We start from the raw sequence: 22,146 nt of genomic DNA on the forward strand, positions 1-22,146 counted from the left end.
CAATATTTTTGAATTCTAAGAATGAAGTCGATATGCTATAATTTATTTAAATATTTAATTAATTATTTAGATTTTGTTCCTTTTTATATTTTGAGGCCAATGCATACCTATATATTTCATGTCTGCAGTGTCTGTGTAAGCCCTTGAAAAGCTCAGAGGTCCTGGGCTCTGTGCCCACATTGTGTAACAGAACAAATGGTCATGTTTGGTACTTGCCAGTTGGGTTTGCACTGAAGCGTGGTATGTGGAGAGAGGCACATGCTTTCTCCTGTGTCAATTCACAGATAGAAACCAAGGACATTTATTCAGAGGGTTTTCTTTTGACAGATAAGTTTAAATTTTATAACTGATAACTATAAATACACATATGTATAAATAATGGGCTTCCCTGATAGCTCAGTCAGTAAAAAAATCTGCCTGCAAAGTAGGAAACCCTGGTTTGATTCATGATTCAGGAAGATCTACTGGAGAAGGGACAGGCTACTCACTCCAGTATTCTTGGGCTTCCCTGTGGCTTAGCTGGCAAAGAACCCACGTGGGAGACCTGGGTTCGATCCCTGAGTTGGGAAGATCCCCTGAAGAAGGGAAAGGCTACCCGCTCCAGTGTACTGGCCTGGAGAATTCCATAGACTGTATAGTCCACGGGGTCACAAGGTCTGACACGACTGAGCTACTTTCACTTCACTTTATATATAAATAAAAATAAAAGTAAAAAGATAGATAGATAAAGTTCTACTGGGTGCCAGACCCTGTGCTGGTTCTTACTCTTTTTAGTAGACCTTACCTTTGAAGGCTTTATATTTAGTAGCCAGTTACTAATTTGGCCTGAAATCAAGTTTTTATATATATTATAAAAGTAAAAATTATAATTTTCTAAGTCCGTTGTTCCCTTTGGTAGTCTATATAAGGCACCACTTTTTCTTCCCTTCTATCTACCTATCTACCATCTATCTATCATCAATATAGAATCATGCATTCTTATTTTATTCAATGGATTATTATGTTCAGCTGCCAGTGGACCTCCTTTACAGTGGTTCCTGGTCCCTTTATCATGTCTCCATATTTTCTAGAACTTCCTTATTTTCCAAGAGCTCTAGATCCTTTTATTGTGGAAAGCTATTTAGAAATGGAGATTTGTATGCTAGTTGTACTCCCTGCTAATAGATTTTATTATTTCCTTGGAGCAAAAAAAAAAAAAAAAAAGCTAGAAAATACACTCTCCACAACACATACACACACACACACAAACACACATTTATTCTAAGATTTCCTGTTCCAGTCCAAATTCTGAATTATTATTTTTTTTACTGTCCTTATTCCATTTGCATCTCCCCTCTGCAGTGAGAACCCTGGTTCCTAATGTCAACATGTTCGCTTACTTTCTCTGTTCTACAGTACATACACACAAAGTTTCAGAATTGCTATACTGTTATAAAAAACAAATCTACTAAAAAAGAGTTCAATATTTGTTTCAATTTTTATTTTCTTTTGACTACAGATATATAGTTAAGCAGTTTACAGAGGTTCAAATTTTACTTAGTATTTTTAAAAATTTTCCTTCAGGCTCCTTACCAAATTTTAAGACCTGGCTGATTTCAGTCTTTTTTAAAGCTTAAGTGTCACTTTCTAATGGATGCCTTCCCAAGGTCTGTATTAGATTAGGTCTGTTTGTCAGATGTTCTCATAGCATCCTATGCTTTTCTTCTACAGAACTTTTCCTTTTTTGGTCTTTATGGTTGTTTACGGACTCTCTCAATATGCTGTAAGTTTCGAAAGGACAGAGATAATGTCTCCCTTATCACCCCTCTTCCCATATGAACACATAGTAGGTATTAAAATAAAAGTTCATTGGGTAAATGAACGATATCTAATAATTACTACAGGAGCAGAAAAAAAGAAGAAATTATAAAAGGTTGCTTGTTATATTCCTTCTTTCTCTTATTATTCCACCCTTTTCTTTCCTTCTCCAGAGGCAGAGATTTATCAGTTTAGTTGACCAACATTTGTTAAGCAACATTATTGAGCCCCTAATGCATAGTTCCTGAGAACTGAAATACATATATATATTTATATATAGTTTAGGAGACTAAGATCTAGTGCCAACAAAAATGAATTCAAAATGGCTTAAAGACATAACTATAAGACACAGCACCATAAAATTCCTAGAAGAGTATAGGCAAAGCATCCTCTGATGTAAATTGTACCAGTGTTTTCTTAGGTCAGTTTCCCCAGGCAATAGAAATGAAAACAAAAATTAAAAAATGAGACCTAATCAAAGTCACATGCATTTGCATAGCAAAGGAAACCATTAAAAAAATGGAAAGGCAACCTACAGAATGGGAGAAAATATTTGCAAAAAAATGATGTAACAGACAAAGGCTTAATCTCCAGCATATGCAAACAGCTTATAAAACTCAACAACAAAAAAACAGCCCAATCAAAAAATGGGCAAAATATTTTAATAGACATTTCTCCAAAAAAGACAATCAGATGGCCAGTAGACACATGAAAAGATGCTCAACATCACTAATTATTAGGGAAATGCAAATCAAAGCTACAATGAAGTAACACCTCATACTGATCAGAATGGCCATCATTAAAAAGTGTGCTGGGAAGGGTGTGGAAAAAGGGAAACCTCCTACATTGTTGATGGGAATGTAAGTTGGTACAGCCATTATGGAAAACAGTATGAAGTTTCCTCAGGAAACTAAAAAAAGAGTTACCATATGGTCCAGCAATCTCATGTCTGGGAATATACCCATAAAAACTATAATTCAAAAAGACACATGCAACCCCTATGTTCATAGCAGCACCATTCATGATAGCTGAGACATGGAAACAACCTAAATGTCCATCAACAGATGAGTGGATAAAGAAGGTGTGGTACATATATATGATGTGACATATATCATATAGATGATAAATACTACTCAGCCATAAAGAACCATAACAATGCCATTTGCAGCACCAGGGATGCAACTAAAGATTATCATATTAAGTGAAGTAGTTAGGAAAAGAAAGACAAACACCATATGATACCACTTATATGTGGAATCTAAAATATGGCGCAAATAAAAAAAATTAAATATGGCACAAATGAACCTATATTCAAAACAGAAACAGGCTCATAGACATAAAGAACAGACTTGTGGTTGCCAAGCGGTAGGGGAGAGAGAGGGAGGGGCTGGGAGTTTGGAGCTGGTAGAGGCAAACTATTACATTTAGAATGGATAAACAGCAAGGTCCTAAGGTATATAGCAAACTATATTCAATATCCTGTGATAAACCATAATGGAAAAGAATAAAAAAAGAATGTACATATGTGTGTAAATGAGTCACTTTGCTATACAGGGGAGATTGGCACAACATTGTAAATCAGCAATGCTTCAATTAAAAACAAAAGAAAAAGATCTAGTGCCAAAATGTATTGTCTAATATCTAAAGGAATCAACAGGGCTTTCTCGAAGACCCCAGAAAGATCAGGCAGATGGGTTACTACATTTATCTGCCTTAAAATGTAGATGTTCTTTTGACTCAAAGTCAGTACATTTCATGTTCATTTTTGAAGATATTTCTGCCAAGTATGCTTTCTCTTCAGTGGTTAAATGTAAAAATAGAACTTCTCACTTGAGAAGACTCTGAATTAAGTTCCACATATGAGTGTGAAAATCTATTACTGACAGGATTGCAGTGTAAATAGTTGTAAATAAAATTTTAAGGTGGGTCAAAAGCCGTGTGATTTCTCATTTGGACCCTTCAAATGGAAACCATGTGGCCCATGATTAAATTGAATTTCTCTTTATATGTTAGAAAACAATAAATAAGAAACAAAGCAATTTAAATAATGGCAAGAACCTGTTCACAAGGAATTTAAATGTAATAGGAAGAAAATTACTATGAAGTGATTTCTGTCACATGCTTTATCTTCATCTATTACTCTTAGATCCCAAGAATCCTGTGTCATCTTTCTTTATACCCTAAATCAGATAGTTACTTTTTTCTGTTGAATTCTTTTACTTAGTAAAGGAAAAGGAAAAGTTCCTTTCCTTTACTTTTTCTTCTGAATAAAGTTGGAGGATAATCAAATAAAGAATGTAAAAGGAGAAACTATGGTGTGATGGGCAAGTATAGGCTTGAATCCAGAAAAGCCCGCCTCTCAGTTCAGTTCAGTTCAGTCACTCAGTCTTGTCCAGCTCTGTGACGCATGGACTGCAGCATGCCAAGCTTCCCTGTCCATTACCAACTCCCAGAGCTTGCTCAAACTGATGTCCATTGAGTCAGTGATGCCATCCAACCATCTCATCCTCTGTCGCCCCTTTCTTAACCTGCCTTCAGTCTTTCCCAGCATCAGAGTCTTTGCCAATGAGTCAGTTCTTCACATCAGGTGGCCAAAGTATTGGAGTTTCACCTTCAGCATCAGTCCTTGCAATGAATATTCAGAACCGATCTCCTTTAGGATGGACCGGTTGGATCTCCTTGCAGTCCAAGGGACTCTCAAGAGTTGTCTCCAACACCATAGTTCAAAAGCGTCAATTCTCCAGTACTCAGCTTTCTTTATAGTCCAACTCTCACATCCATACATGACTACTGGAAAAACCATAGCTTTGACTAGACAGATATTTGCTGGCAAATAATGTCTCTGCTTCTTAATATGCTGTCTAGGTTGGTCATAACTTTTCTTCCAAGGAGTAAGCGTCTTTTAATTTCATGGCTGCAGTCACCATCTGCAGTGATTTTGGAGCCCAAAAAAATAAAGTCTGACATTGTTTCCATTGTTTCCCCAACTATTTGCCATGAAGTGATGGGACCAGATGCCATGATCATTTTTTGAGTGTTGAGTTTTAAGCCAACTTTTTCACTCTCCTCTTTCACTTTCATCAAGGGGTTCCTCAGTTCCTCTTCACTTTCTGCCATATGGGTGGTGTCACCTGTGTATCTGAGGTTATTGATATTTCTACCGGCAATCTTGATTCCAGCTTGTGCTTCATCCAGCCCGGCATTTTGCCTGATGTACTCTGCATCTAAGCAGGGTCACAATATACAGCCTTGACTTACTCCTTTCCCAGTTTGGAACCAGTCCAATGTCCATGTCTGATTTTGACTATTGCTTCTTGACCTGCATCAGATTTCTTAGGAGGCAGGTAAAGTGATCTGTTATTCCCATTTCTTTAAGAATTTTTCATAGTTTGTTGTGACCCATGCAGTCAAAGGCTTTGGTGTAGTCAATACAGAAGTAGATGTTTTTTTGGAACTCTCTTGCTTTTTCGATGATCCAGCAGATGTTGGCAATTTGATTTCTGGTTCCTTTGCCTTCTCTAAATCCAGCTTGAACATCCCAAAGTTCTCGGTTCACATACTGTTGAAGCCTCGCTTGGAGAATTTTGAGCATTACTTTGCTAGTGTGAGATGAATGCAATTGTGCAGTAGTTTGAACATTGTTTGGTATTGCCTTTCTTTGGGATTGGAATGAAAACTGACCTTTTCCAGTCTTGTGGCCACTGCTGAGTTTCAAGGCAAGTATAGGCCTTGAATCCAGAGAAGCCTGTCTGTACATCTTAGCTATACCAGCTGGAAAGCCTTGGAGAAAGCAGATGTTTCTAAGTCCCTTTTTCTTCATCACTAAAATGCTGGTTCAGTTGCAGGCTTAAAGTTACACACAGCACTGTTACTCACATTTTGCCTGGTATGTAGAAAGTATAAATAATTTGTAGTCAGTATGTGGATTCTTTATTTTATCTCTATCCATAGGCAATTATTATGTATCTGCTATGTGTTCTGTGCACTACATGAAATGTAAGTTAATTGTAAGATACAGTCCATCACATAGAGGGCTTGGCCAGGTTAGATTAAGGAGGACTGAATCTGGAGCTACTCTTACCATATAGGTGGGAAGAAGGCCAGCCATGGCTGTTGAAAAGACAGCAGAACACAAAACGACTGAAGTTTGGCTGAGTTCTCTGGAAGACTCCACATATAAAGGATCCAGTGTGGGTTCAAAATGGGACACTAAGTCCAAAAATGCATGCTATTCTCACAACCAGGCATGTAATTCAAACCAGTCATATCTTTCTACAAGTACTAAATTGATAGTCATTGTGCTAGCTGTTAAAAAAAAATTTTTAACTCTCTGGTAAAGACTGGCATGAAAAATGTAGGACCTTGGTCCTGCAAAGTCCGAGATCGTCAACAGGTTTATCAAGAGAGTTTCAGGAGACAGAAGCCAAGGAAAAGCTAGTTAGCAGAGCTGGAATATAAAGAAGGGACTGGATCCCAAGAATGAAATAGAGTACTTTTTTCAAGGCTAGATTTAAGACTAGAGTCAGAGACACATTAAATGAGTGAATAGTGAGATAGTAAAAATAATTGGATTATCAAATCAGATACATGAATCAGATTTTGGCCAGGAACAAATTTTACTAATGATTTTAGCCACGCAATAATCATGAGACACACGTGAAGCACAGAGACATCTGAAACGGTCAGTGTAGCTTACCGGGTGTTTTGTTGTGTTTTGTTTTTTGCTGCATCAGGTTGTTTTTTGGTCCCAGATTAATATATGAGGTCTCCAACGAGCTGTGCAATTAAGTCACTTATTGAGAAAAACTATTTGGACCACAAAACATCTCCATTTTATGCTCAGATGGTTATATAGTTTATATGTCTATCAATCTATCGATTCCGGGTATGTTATCATAAACAATCTTATAACAGGTATGTCCTTCTACAGATGAGGACTATCTTGTTAGAAAATACCATAACTTTGTTTGATAGAGGTCATTCATTTTAGCATGTTTACAGGGATATTTGACCAGGTCATCTTTTTTTTTCTCCTCCTGGAGATGTCCCTTGCTAATGGATGAGGAATGGGAGAGGGGAACTGCAAATCTGTATAACTATTTACTTCCCTATAAGAGCCAGAAAATTGAAATCAAGCCAAATTCTGTCTTTCCTGAAATCGAGATTACTTTTGGAGTTCGACTTAAGGATGGAACTAGCTGATGGGAAGAATACAAAACTAGGGGAAAAAAGGAACTTTTGAGCTCATCTCCCTACTCAGTGGATGGATATACTCTGTATCATTAAGGATTTAAAAGGATAAGTGAACATATAATAGATAAAAAGGGCCTTGAGTGTATGGATAAAGGGAGAGTAGGTGAGTTAGAATAATCAGGGCAGCTTTTGTGACCTTCTTTGTTTTCCGTCTCTTTTAATTTAACCCTTTCTCTCAGCCTTTGAGATAGTTAAGGGGGATTTCTGCACTCCACTAATGAGTGAAGTTCTGTCCATATAGTCAAGGCTCGCTCAGGGCAAAGTTTAAAATAGAAATATTAAAGGTAAAAGAGAAATTAACTTTGAGAGGGGATATTGATAGGTAGAGGTTTCTGCTCCTTGAACTGACTTAATTTATCACTGAGGTGTGGTCTTCTTCCCCTGTAGTTCAACTGGTAAAGAATCTGCCTGCAATGCAGTATACCCTGGTTCAATTCCTGGGTCAGGAAAATCCCCTGGAGAAGGGATAGGCTACCCACTCCAGTATTCTTAGGCTTCCCTGGTAGTTCGGATGGTAAAGAATCTGCCTACAATGTGGGAGACCTGGGTTCGATCCCTGGATTGGGAAGATCCCTTGGAGAAGGGAGCAGCTACCCACTCCATTATTCTGTCCTGGAGAATTCCATGGAAAAGGAAATGTTAATTTATCATTGATATATGGTCCATTGTCAAGCCTGAAGTCCTCTCCTAACAACATCTCACACCAGTTGGAAATATTTTGTAGAGAGATCATGATTCCTTAATCATGGTTTCTTGTGCAATATTTACATCCAAACTAATGTGGACAAATTAATTTCCTTATATCAAGGCAGAAGAAGTGTGCATGGAAGGACCCTGTAGCTTCTTTGAGTCTTCTGGTTAATAATGTGAGCAATGAATCATCCATTACCTTGAAACATTTCATCTATTGTTGTCTTGAAATATCATTTAAATGTTTTATTGTTTTCTAGATTTCCATGCTTGTATTTTTCTTACCAACTGAATTTAAGTTTCTAGAGCACAACCAGTATAGGTGCTTCAATATATGTTTCTTGACTTAATTTGCAGATCTATGGGACCTTGGGAAAATATTTTAGAAATGAGTTTCTTTGGTATCCTATCTCTGCTAAGACACCTTTAAGAATCTGTAATGACAGGCCAAATACAATTTATAATGGGTAATTGAAATTTTCTATAGGTGGGTATTCATGATTTCTAGCTTCATTTTTAAGAGCCTATACAATAGTCCAAAAATAACACAAGGCTTAAAGAGAAAAAGAAAGAACATTAAATACCATCAAAAGGGAATTAAGCTGCAATCAAATGAAAATATCCTGAGTACAGTTTGAAATGGATTTTAAGTGGAAGGGTTGAAAAATTGCTAATTTTTTAATAGGCTTTAATTTTTTATCCTTAATCTATTGTTGTAAAAAGTGCCAAGAAAATCTTAGTTTCTTGTACTATCTATACTGGTCAGATTTCAATCAGGAAAACAGATGTTACTCCAAGTATTCCAACAGGGTCTCCAAGTAGATGATTCTCTGGAGTTTGTCCAGATAGCCCTTGCATCTGCTCATACTGCCAGCAGTGACTACTGACTTCTCTTCCATCTACCAAATTCTAAAAGTCTAATTGCTTCTCACTGATGTTAGACTGTTAGGGATTCTGGGAAATGTATTAATAGTTTTGAGTCTTACCTGAGATGGTGAGGAGATGTAGAAATAGATAGGCAGTGATACCCAGGACCGTAGATCATCTTGCACACTATTCAGCATTTAAAAAATTTTTTAAAAAGCAGTTGTAAACACAATTAGTATATTAATATTTACATAATTGCTTCAAAGATACAATGAACTTCCTCTTCTTATAGAAACCAGGTATTTTTAGATATAGTTAAGGAAATTCAAAATGACTCCAAGTGTCATAGTAGGGAGTAGTACTCTGGGGAAAAATTTTGTTACTTCTATTTATCATCAAGGTCACACCAAAGTGTGCTGACACTTTGGAACAACTCAGTATAATATTCTTTGCTATTGTTTCATGCTGAAAGAGTTCCATGAACTATGGGTAAACTAAGTTTTCTCATTTTTTGACATCACAAGCATGAATATAGGGCAGTAATGAAGATGATAATTTTGTTATCGTGATGATAGATACAAAAAGAATAATGGATATAAAAGGCATTTAATGTAATTAACTGCCTTACTGCCTCCTGAGAAATCTGTATGCAGGTCAAGAAGCAACAGTTAGAACAGACATGGAACAACAGACTGGTTCCACATTGGAAAAGGAGTATGTCAAGGCTTCATATTATCACCCTGCTTATTTGACTTCTATGCAGAGTATATCATGAGAAATGCTGTGCTGGATGAAGCACAAGCTGGAATCAAGTTTGCCAGGAGAAATATCAATAGCCTCAGATATGCAGATGGTACCACGCTTATGGCAGAAAGTGAAGAGGAACTAAAGAGTCTCTTGATGAAAGTGAAAGAGGAGAGTGAAAAAGCTGGTTTAAAAATCAACATTCAAAAAATGAAGGTCATGGCATCCGGTCCATTACTTCATGGCAAATAGATGGGGAAACATGGAAACTGTGACAGACTTTATTTTCTTGGGCTCCAAAATCACTGCAGATGGTGACTGCAGCCATGAAATTAAAAGACTCTTGCTGCTTGGAAGAAAGTTGTGACCAACCTATACAGCATATTAAGCATAGACATTAATTTGCGGACAAAAGTCCATCTAGTCAAAGCTATGGTTCCTCCAGTAGTCATGTGTGGATGTGAGAGTTGGACCATAAAGAAAGCTGAGCATCAAAGAACTGATTATTTTGAACCGTGGTGTTGGAGAAGACTCTTGAGAGTCCCTTGGACTTCAAGGAGGTCAAATCAGTCAATCCTAAAGTAAATCAGTCCTGAATATTCATTGGAAGGATTGATGTTGAAGCTGAAACTCCAATACTTTGGCCACTTGATGTGAAGAACTGACTCATTGGCAAAGTTCCTGATGTTGGGAAAGATTGAAGGCAGGAGGAGAAAGGGATGAAGGAAGATGAGATAGTTAGATGGTATCACTGACTCAATAGACATGAGTTTGAGTAAGCTCCAGGAGTTGGTGATGAACAGGGAAGGCTGGCATGCTGTAGTGCATGGGGTCGCAAAGAGCTGGACATGACTGAGTGACTGAACTGAATTGAATACAGTTGACAATGTCATTATTGTGTGTGCTCAGTCACTCAGTCATTTCCAACTCTTTTTGACCCCATGGACTGCAACCTGCCAGGCTCTGCAACTGCAACCCTCTGTCCATGGAATATCCAGGCAAGAATACTAGAATGCATTGCCATTTCCTCCTCCAAGGGATCTTTCCAACCAAGGGATTGAACCCACACTTCCTCATTCTCCTGCATCAACAGGTGGATTGCTTACCACTGAGCCACCTGGGATGCTTCATTGTTGAGTCAAGGATCTTTAGAAAACAAAATTTGTTGTTGATTTGAAAACTTCTTTTAGTAATGTACTTATTATTGTTATTTATATAATTATTAATTTTTACTTTTAGAGGTCTATGCAATTTGAAAAAAAAATGATCTGCAACAAGCATTAATGTCCTCATTTATGGATAAGGACAACAGGGATTCACATCACAGACAGTAAGTGACACAACCAGGAATTGAGCCTACAGAACTCTTGCTCTTAACCAATTGCATGAGCCTTTATAGTAAGAAGAAACTTTAGAAAAACCTTGTCTAAACCATGCATTTTATATTTCAGTGAACTAAAAGCTGGAGAGCTAAAGCTTATTGCCTTTGGTTACACTGCTAATTGCAAAGTTGTTACTATGACCTGGTTACAATGGCCAGGCCAGACTAAGTTTGGCTGCCTGAAGTTACAATGGCTTTAGTAAAACAAATATTTGTTTCTTCTTTTATGAAGTCTAGTAGAAGTCAAGAAGTCAAGCAGTCCCACCCTATGGTGCATGTAACCTCCACTGGTTTTGAACAGCCTGGGATTGAAAGTGACATGATAGATAGAATAAATCAAATGACTTCAACTTAAATATCCTGTTAGGAAATATGGTCTTCCTACCAGAGTGGTAAGCACACAATAGTGTCCCTGTCATAACAAGGGTCCTGGTACCCAGCCACATACTCCTATCATGACATTAGTTTGCTTCTCATCCCAAATGCTTTCCAGGTTTGAAGCCAGTGGATATTCTTCAGTAATAGTATTTGTAGTTAAAGCATATTTGTTCCCATAAAGCTGGTAATTCTGGTCTTTTCCTCTCACTTTAAAATATTAACTGTGGCTGCTTATAATGGATTGATTTTTGTAAATCAATTCCCACTCAATATAAATTTCAAAGTATATATGAATCTTCAACATAAGCCCCTTATTATAAGTATATAGGGGACTCATCAGACCTCATAGAAACAGATCAAGTTTCAAATTTATTCTTCTAGATTTACAATGCAAATGGGCACTGTACACATTTCATATCCATTGTACACATTCATTTTCCATCCATTGAAAAATGTTGCTTTGGAGTTATAGCTGCATGATTTTTTAGATGAAATATCTATAGAAATATATAATCGTGAGAAAGAGGAGAATCAACATTATTCATGTTACTCTGCAGAGAAAAGGTATAACAAATGCTAAGCAATGTCTTTGGTATGTGAAGTACAATGAATTGAAGATTCATTCGTTCATCATGCAAAAAATGCAAATATTTATTGAGTAATAACTAAATACAAAGAAGACCATATGGATCCGTGTTCTACGCTGACACCCAAGAATCATAAAATATGGTTGGAAAGCTGAATATTGCCAAACAAGGTATATAGCCAGTGGACTTGGCATGCTCAAATCCCACACATTCCAGAGAAAGGACTGGTCCTTGACTAGCTCATGGGAGACAGTCTCTGAGCCCTTAGAATATTTTGCCTGAAAAGAGTATCTTTGTATACCTGAGACCTTGTGCTATACAAAACAGTTTATGCTAACAGTGAAATTTATAGCAAGTACTTGTTTTGGGCCACCTGATGTGAAGAGTTGACTCATTGGAAAAGACCCTGATGCTGGGAAAGACTGAAGGTAACAAGAGAAGGGGACGACAGAGGATGAAATGGTTAGATAGCATCACTAACTCAATGGACATGAGTTTGAGCAAATTCCAGGAGATAGCAGACGACAAAAAAGACTGGAATATTGCAGTCCATGGGGTCGCAAAGAGTCTTAGTGACTGAACGACTGAACAACTTAGTGACTGAGCAACAATAGCTTGCTTTTGTTCTCCTGCAATGCTGGGGCTATGCTGTTTTAGTTTGACCTCTGAGGGGCAGGTGAAGTGGTTGGAGACTGAATAGTTAGTTCATTCATGTAAGCATGATGTGCTTATGTACTGACCTCCAATAAAAACCTAGGACACCAAGGTTCAAGTGAGCTCCATTCATTAACAATACATCCTGCACATTGTTCTGGGGAGAATTAAGTGCTGTCTGTACAATTTTAATGGGAGAGAATAACTTGTACCTCGTTTCTCCTGGACTCTGTCCTATGCATCTTTTGCTGACTTTAATCCGCATCCTTTCACTGTAATAAACTGCATCCATGAATACATAGCTTTACTGACATCTGAGTTCTTTTCATAAATCTTTAAACCTCAGCATAGCCTTGGGCTCTCCTGAAACACAGCTGAATAAAAGCTCATAAACAGAAAAAAGAATCCCAGTTGAATTGTGAGACACTAAGTGTCATACAAATATATTAAACATTTTTAGAATGTGTTACTGTTTACAAAAATGTCCTATAATTTTTGTTATAGGAATTCAGAAGTTCAAACTATAGAGATTGAGCATGGTTTTATGGAGGAAGAATCAGGATGTTGAGCAGGATCTCAAAGAGCTCAGGCGAGGAGAGAAGACAGAACAAGGTAAGGAGATGCAATCCAGGGTCAAGGGCAGTAAGCAGAACTCTTATGCTCAAGTATGAATTTGAAGAAGGTAAGTAAAGAGTTAAGACTGGAGATGTAAGCTGGGGCCAGATTACAGGGTTTTAATGCTGGTATTGTTTACCATAAAACTAAAAGTTTAACTTTTATAAATTAAACTAATTAAATTCCAGAAAGTTTCTGTGTGTGGAAAGGGTTATCTATAGGGGGTCTCCATATGCTACAAAATTCTGATGATAAAGTAACTCTTAGTGCCAGAAAAAAGTCACTGTAATAATAACCTAGTGGGGTTCCAAAAGTATCCTCTTACAGTGATGTTCACATCAAATTTGCACAATTTGTAACTGCAAAATTGAATTGTCTTCAGCCAGAAATTGTAAGCTCCACCTGTCATCTGAAAATCCAGCTGTGTTCTTTTTGGATTGTTATAACATTGCATTAATAAGGATTCTGCAATCAGAATTTAGCTCACACTTCTGGCTAATGATTCATGATCCACAACTGTCTCCAGCTCAGCTTCCCTGTGGCTCCACTGGCCCTAAAGCCCCCAAAACTGTTGTCAGGAAGACACACTGGTATTACTCTTGTTGTTATTCACTGAGTGCCTTAAATACATACAATTTTCTTTGAAAGTAAGTTGTGGGGGGTGGGATTTGAATGGGTAGGATTTGTAAGAAAAAGATGTCAAGTTTAAGGAAGGGTTTGGATTACAGAAAAATATTAAACCCAATGTAGGTCTTAAAAGTTGTGATGGTTGGCAGACCACCCCACATCTTTATTTCTATAGCAAAATATCATGCCAACCAGCCCATTTCCTTTTTTCCCAGCTATATAATGATCATAGTGGTATGTATTTTTGTTTCAAGTGTATTTGTTCCATCAGGGTAGAAGAAAACAGAGGCACTCTATATTTGATGGCTTAGTTTGGTTCAGTGGAAAGTTCTGGTCCTCCAGTCTTACTATTGTGCAGACATACTCTTTCATATTTTTAAAAATTATCGTCTGTAGTTAAATTACATGAACATTTTCTCCAGTTTCTTATTGTATTAATATCTATTAGGCATGAGCTTTCAATATGACTAAAATTGAATCATTTATTCTTCTTTCTTCAAATTGTATGCTTTCCATGTATTCTCTATCTCAACATCACTATATCCACCCAGACTCCAAAGTTGAACCTAAAATCATTCTGACTTTTCCCACTCCAGTCTTTACTTCCAATCAGTTATCAACTTCTGGCTAACTTATTGTCTGAAAACCACCAGCCTGTCCAATTCTTTTCCTTCATATCACTATTCCTCAGTCTATGTCACCATTACTTCTCACATAAATTGTGGAAATAACTTCTTGACTGGTTCCTCTGTTTCTCATCTTCATTCCCTAAGTCATTTTCTTTTTCAAAATATATTATGAAATATTGTGCTGAATTTTCAGCATACAGAGCAAGAGATACATGATGGTCAGGGGAGGTCTTTCCTGCCACTTTTCCTCTCCTCCCTCCCTTGTTCAGTTCTCAAGTAGAGCTGGGCAGTGGGGAGGAGGTAGAGTGAGGAAAGAAAATAAGCCAACTATACCTCTCCTCTCTCAAAGAGGCCTACACTAAGGTGAGATGAAAACTTTAATTGGAATATTTTGGGATACAAAAAAGAACTCTGATACAGACATGTAAATTTTGAGATATCAATTAGGCATTTGGGTGGAGACATTGAAGGTAGTTAGATTTATGAATCTATTGATAAAATTTAAGGCTGAAGGGTGCCCGCTCTCACCACTTCTATTCAACAGAGTGCTGGCAGTGCTAGTCTAGTATTTAGGCAAGAAAAATAAATAAAAGGCATCCAAATTGGAACAAAGAGGTTAAATTGTCTCTGCAGATAACATGATCTTATATATATAAAACCCTAAAGACTACACTGAAAATTGCTAAAACTGATAAACAGATTAAATAAAGCTACAGGATATAAAATCAACTTGCAAAAATCAGTTGTGTTTCTATATATTAACAAACTATCTGAAAAAGAAGTTTTTAAAAATTCCATTTACAATAGCATCAAAAACAATAAAATATTTAGGAATAAATTTAATCAAAGGTGTTAAAGATCTCTACATTGAAAACTGTAAGACATTGATGAAAGAAATGGAAGAAGAAATAAAAATGGAAAGATATCCCATGTTCATAGATCAGAAGAATTAATATTATTAAAATATCCATACTGCAGTCCATGGAGTTGCAAAAAGTTGGACGTGACTGAGCAACTGAACAAAAGTGCCTAAGCCACCTACAGATTCAATGCAATGGCTAATAAAAATCCCAATAGAATTTTTCACAGAAATAGAAAAAAAAAACCCTAAATTTGCATGAAACCAAAAAAGATCCCAAATAACCAAATCAATCTTGAGAAAGGAAAACAGAGCTTGGTGGTTTTATACTTCCTAATTTCAAACTATTACAAAGTCACAGAACAGAAAGTCTCTGACTTATGGTGCTTTGACTTAGGATTTTTTTAATTTATGATGATATGAAAATAATATGCATTCAGTAGAAATTGTACTTTGAATTTTGATCTTTTCCTAGGCTAGCAATATGCAGTAGGATACTCTCTTGTGATGCTGGGCAGCTCCCAGTCAGTCACTTCATCAGCAGGGTACTTAAACAATTCTCTACCTCTAAACCATTCTGTTTTTCACTTTCACTATGATATTCACTGAATTGAATGAGATTTTGAATATTTTATTATAAAATAGGATTTATGTTAGATGATTTTGCCCAAGTAGGCTAATGTTAAATGTTCTGAGCATCTTTAAGTTAGGTTAGGTTAAGTTATGATGTTTGGTAGGTTAGTTGTGTTAAGTCATTTCCAATTTACAATATTTTCACTTTACAATGAAAATATGATCAGGAAAACTTTTTCAGGAGGTAACCCCTTTGTAAGTCAAGAAAAGTCTGTGTCAAAGCAATATGGTATTAGCCTAAAAACACAAACATAAATCAATGAAATCAAATAAAGATCTCAGAAATAAATCTATGGATGTACAGTCAGCATCCTTGACAAGGGTGTTAGGAACATACAATGGGGAAAGGAGAGTATCTTCAGTAAGTGGTATTGGGAAAACTGAATGTCCATATGCAAAAGAATGAAGTTGAACTGTTACCTTACACTATGCACATAAATTAACTCAAAATGCATTAAGGACTTAAACATAAAACCTGAAACTATAAAACTGTAGAAAATATATGAAAAAATTTACTTGACATTAGTCTTGACAATGATTTTTTAGGTATTACACCAAAAGCAAATGCAACAATAGCAAAAATAAATGGGGGGGGGAGGTTCCATCAAACTGAAAACCCATAAAAAAGTAGATAATCCTGCTACTTGCAATAATATAGATGAAAATTGAAGGGATTATGCTAAGTGAAATAAGCCAGAGAAGGACCAATTCTATATGATCTCACTTATATGTGGAATCTAAAAAAATCAAATGTATAGAAACAGAATAAAATGGTTGTGGACAGAGTCTGGGGGTTTACAGAAATAAGATGTTGGTTAAAGGGTATAAACTTTCAGTTATAAGATGAATAAGTTCTGGGGATCTAATGTATAGCATGGGGATATAGTTAATAATACACATATTGTGTACTTGAAATCTAATAAGAGAGTAAATATTAACGGATCTCACCACACACACACACAAAAAGGTAGCTGTGTAGATTGGTGGATGTGTTAGCTAATTTTATTGTGGTGGTCATTTCACTAAATACATGTTTCAAAACATGTTATACAGCTTAAATTTATGAAAGTTATTTTGTCAATTATATTTCAATAAATCTGGGGGAAAATGTTAAATCAAAATGGGGAAAATTTACTTCCTCCACAATAAATAAAATAAAATGTAAGGCTGGAGATATAAATTTGGGAGTCTTCAGGACATTCGTGGTATCAAAAGCCAGGAAACTAAATGAGATCATAAGGGAGTGAATATAAATAGAAAAAAAGGGAGGTTTGAAGACTAAGATATACAGCTTTCCAATGTTTAGATGATGGGTTGGTGGGGAGAAAATATAAAGGAGACTGAGAAGGCACTTTCAGAGATGAGTAAGGAAAATGAGTAGTGTCCTGGAAGCCAAGTGAAGAATGTGTTGCAATGAGGTGGACTGATGGCCTTTGTGAAATGGTGGTGAAGAGGAAGGAAATTGAGGATGGAGGAATAACCACTGTATTTAGCAATATGGAGGCTGTTGGTGACCTTTCAAAAATTCAGTGAAGGGGCTGTGGGGAAAGCCTAATCTGAATAGTCTCTAAAGAGAACAGGAAGAGAGTCATTGAGTCTAGAAAGTATAGACAAGGAGAGGAAGAATTTTGCTCTAAAAGAAAATGAGGTGCTTGCTGGAGGCAGAGGTGGACTAAGGATTTTTAAGATGACAGATATTTACACACCACTGAGCAAGAGAAAATTGATGATGCAGGAAAGAGAGAGGACAGCGACTGAAGCAATGATCATTGTCAGCAAGAGGGGTTTGGATTTGGTGCACAAGTGGTGGACTTCAGTTTATCTGAGTGTTGATAGTTCATCTTTCCTTCTTTCTTCCTTTCCTCCTCCCCCTCATCCATTCCTTTCTTCTTCTATTTTATGTTAGAGTTTTAAAACAGAATATTGTTCACACAATTGATGAAAGGGCTGAGAAGCTGATGGGAAAGGGAGGAAGGGCAGGCAGTTCAGAGATTAGCAAGAACAGGAAGCAACAAACCCTAGGGCTAAAGCAGAAGGGTTATTCAGTCCTTGAGTCATGTCTGATCTTTGTGACCCCATGGACTGCGGCACACCAGGCTTCCCTGTCCATCACCAACTCCCAGAGCTTACTCAGACTCATGTCCATCGAGTTGGTGATGTCATCCAACCATCTCATCCTCTGTCATCCCCTTCTCCTCCCAGCTTCAATCTTTCCCAGCATCAGGGTCTTTCTAATGAGTCAGCTCTTCCCATCAGGTGGCCAAAATATGGGAGTTTCAGCTTCAGTATCAGTCCTTCCAGGGAATATTCAGGACCCATTTCCTTTGGGATTGACTGGTTGGATCGCCTTGCAAACCAAGGGACTCTCAAGAGTCTTCTCCAACACTACAGTTCAAAAGCATCAATTCTTGGACCCCCAGCCTTCTTTATAGTCCAACCCTCACATCCATACATGACTATTGGAAAAACCATAATTTAACTAGATGGACTTTTGTTGGTAAAGTAATGTCTCTACTTTTTAATATGCTGTCTAAGTTGGTCATAGCTCTTCTTCCAAGGAGCAAGCATCTCAATTTCATGGTTGCAGTCACCATCTGCAGTGATTTTGGAGCCCAAAAATATAAAGTCTCTCACTGTTTCCATTGTTTCCCCATCTATTTGCCATGAAGTAATGGGACCAGATGCCATGATCTTAGTTTTCTGAATGTTGAGTTTTTTTTGTTTTTTTTTTTTAATATAAATTTCTTTATTTTAATTGGAGGCTAATTACTTTACAATTTGTAGCAGTTTTGCCATACATTGACATGAATCTGCCATGGGTGTACATATGTTCCTCATCGTGAACCCCCCTCCCACCTCCCTCCCCATCCCATCCCTCTGGGTCATCCCAGTACACCAGCCCCGAGCACCCTGTCTCATGTATCGACTGGGGAACCTGGGCTGGGGATCCGTTTCACATATGATAATATATATGTTTCAATGCCATTCTCCCAAATCATCCCACCCTCGCCCTCTCCCACAGAGTCCAAAAGACTGTTCTATACATTTGTGTCTTTTGCTGACTTGCATATAGGGTCATTGTTACCATCTTTCTAAATTCCACATATATGTGTTAGTATACTGTATTGGTGTTTTTCTTTCTGGCTTACTTCACTCTGTATAATAGGCTCATTTCAGCCACTCATTAGAACTGATTCAAATATATTCTTTTTAATGGCTGAGTAATATTCCTATGTGCATATGTACCACAGTTTTCTTATCCATTCGCCTGCTGATGGACATCTAGGTTGCTTCCATGTCCTGGCTATTATAAATAGTGCTGTGATGAACATTGTGGTACATGTGTCTTTTTCAATTCTGGATTCCTCAGTGTGTATGCCAGCAGTGGGGTTGCTGGGTCATATGGCAGTTCTATTTCCAGTTTTTTAAGGAATCTCCACATTGTTCTCCATAGTGGCTGTACTAGTTTGCATTCCCACCGACAGTGTAAGAGGGTTCCCTTTTCTCCACACCCTCTCCAGCATTTATTGCTTGTAGATTTTTGGATAGCAGGCATTCTGACTGGCGTGAAATGGTACCTCATTGTGGTTTTGATTTGCATTTCTCTGATAATGAGTGATGTTGAGCATCTTTTCATGTGTTTGTTAGCCATCTGTATGTCTTCTTTGGAAAAATGTCTGTTTAGTTCTTTGGCCCACTCTTTGATTGGGTCATTTATTTTTCTGGAATTGAGCTGCAGGAGCTGCTTGTATATTTTTGAGATTAACTCTTTGTCAGTTGCTTCATTTGCTATTATTTTCTCCCATTCTGAAGGCTGTCTTTTCACCTTGCTTATAGTTTCCTTTGTTGTGCAAAAGCTTTTAATTTTAATTAGGTCCCATTTGTTTATTTTTGCTTTTATTTCCAATATTCTGGGAGGTGGGTCATAGAGGATCCTGCTGTGGTTTATGTTGGAGAGTGTTTTGCCTATGTTCTCCTCTAGGAGTTTTATAATTTCTGGTCTTACATTTAGATCTTTAATCCATTTTGAGTTTATTTTTGTGTATGGTGTTAGAAAGTGTTCTACTTTCATTCTTTTACAAGTGGTTGACCAGTTTTCCCAGCATCACTTGTTAAAGAGATTGTCTTTTCTCCATTGTATAATCTTGCCTCCTTTGTCAAAGATAAGGTGTCCATAGGTGCGTGGATTTATCTCTGGGCTTTCTATTCTGTTCCATTGACCTATATTTCTGTCTTTGTGCCAGTACCATACTGTCTTGATGACTGTGGCTTTGTAGTAGAGGCTGAGGTCAGGCAGGTTGATTCCTCCAGTTTCATTCTTCTTTCTCAAGATTGCTTTGGCTATTCGAGGTTTTTTGTATTTCCATACAAATTGTGAAATTATTTGTTCTAGTTCTGTGAAAAATACTGTTGGTAGCTTGATAGGGATTGCATTGAATCTATAGATTGCTTTGGATAGTATACTCATTTTCATTATATTGATTCTTCCAACCTATGAACACGGTACATTGCTCCATCTATTTGTGTGCTCTTTGATTTATATCAGTGTTTTATAGTTTTCTATATATAGGTCTTTTGTTTCTTTAGGTAGATATATCCCTAAGTATATTATTCTTTTCATTGCGATGGTGAATGGGATTGTTTCCTTAATTTCTCTTTCTGTTTTCTCATTGTTAGCGTATAGGAATGCAAGGGATTTCTGTGTGTTAATTTTATATCCTGCATCTTTACTATAGTCATTGATTAGCTCTAGTAATTTTCTGGTGAAGTCTTTAGGGTTTTGTATGTAGAGGATGATGTCATATGGAAACAGTGAGAGTTTTACTTCTTCTTTTCCTATCTGGATTCCTTTTATTTCTTTTTCTGCTCTGATTGCTGTGGATAAAGCTTCCAAAACTATGTTAAATAGTAGTGGTGAGAGTGGGCACCCTTGTCTTGTTCCTGACTTTAGGGGAAATGCTTTCAATTTTCCACCATTGAGGATAATGTTTGCTGTGGGTGTGACATATATGGCTTTTTTTATGTGGAGGTATGTTCCTTCTGTTCCTGCTTTCTGGAAGGTTTTTATCATAAATGGATGTTGAATTTTGTCAAAGGCTTTCTCTACATCTATTGCGATAATCATATGGTTTTTGTCTTTCAATTTGTTAATGTGGTGTATTATGTTGATTGATTTGTGGATATTGAAGAATCCGTGCATCCCTGGGATAAAGCCCACTTGGTCATGATGTATGATCTTTTTAATAGGTTGTTGGATTCTGTTTGCTAGAGTTTTGTTAAGGATTTTTGCAACTGTGTTCATCAGTGATATTGGCCTGTAGTTTTCTTTTTTTGTGGCATCTTTGTCTTGTTTTGGTATTAGGGTGATGGTGGCCTCATAGAATGAGTTTGGAAGTTTACCTTTTTCTGTGATTTTCTGGAAGAGTCTGAGTAGGATAGATATTAGCTCTTCTCTAAATTTTTGGTAGAATTCAGCTGTGAAGCCATCTGGTCCTGAGCTTTTGTTTGCTGGAAGATTTCTGATTACAGTTTCAATTTCAGTGCTTGTGATGGGTCTGTTAAGATTTTCTATTTCTTCCTGGTTCAGTTTTGGAAAGTTGTACTTTTCTAAGAATTTATCCATTTCTTCCAAGTTGTCCATTTTATTGGCATATAGTTGCTAATAGTAATCTGTTATGATCCTTTGTATTTCTGTGTTGTCTGTTGTGATTTCTCCATTTTCATTTCTAATTTTGTTGATTTGATTCTTCTCCCTTTGTTTCTTGATCAGTCTGGTTAATGGTTTGTCAATTTTATTTATCTTCTCAAAGAACCAGCTTTTAGCTTTGTTGATTTTTGCTATGATCTCTTTTGTTTCTTTTGCATTTATTTCTGCCCTAATTTTTAAGATTTCTTTCCTTCTACTAACCCTGGGGTTCATTTCTTCCTTTTCAAGTTGCTTTAGGTGTAGAGTTAGGTTATTTATTTGACCTTTTTCTTGTTTCTTGAGGTAAGCCTGTATTGCTATGAACCTTCCCCTTAGCACTGCTTTTACAGTGTCGCATAGGTTTTGGGTTGTTGTGTTTTCATTTTCATTCATTTCTATGCATATTTTGATTTCTTTTTTTATTTCTTCTGTGATTTGTTGGTTATTCAGCAGCATGTTGTTCAGCCTTCATATGTTGGGATTTTTAATAGTTTTTCTCCTGTAATTGACATCTAATCTTACTGCATTGTGGTTAGAAAAGATGACTGGAATGATTTCAATTTTTTTGAATTTTCCAAAACTAGATTTATGGCCCAGGATGTGATCTATCCTGGAGAAGGTTCCATGTGCACTTGAGAAAAAGGTGAAATTCATTGTTTTGGGGTGAAATGTCCTATATATATCAATTAGGTCTAACTGGCCTATTGTATCATTTAAAGTTTGTGTTTCCTTGTTAATTTTCTGTT

At 36.8% G+C, this 22,146-nt stretch overlaps 1 long non-coding RNA gene across 1 annotated transcript in view; it reads left to right on the forward strand.

The window, feature by feature from the left end:
• LOC139034749 (uncharacterized) overlaps positions 1 to 22,146 on the forward strand; it is a 242,329-nt gene that overhangs the window by 147,067 nt on the left and 73,116 nt on the right. The window contains exon 3 of the long non-coding RNA XR_011487284.1: positions 12,856 to 12,963. This is a non-coding gene — a long non-coding RNA (uncharacterized lncRNA). The remainder of the gene's footprint in view (positions 1 to 12,855; positions 12,964 to 22,146) is intronic.

Source organism: Odocoileus virginianus, chromosome 4, assembly GCF_023699985.2.
Source record: "Odocoileus virginianus isolate 20LAN1187 ecotype Illinois chromosome 4, Ovbor_1.2, whole genome shotgun sequence".
NCBI lineage: Eukaryota > Metazoa > Chordata > Mammalia > Artiodactyla > Cervidae > Odocoileus > Odocoileus virginianus.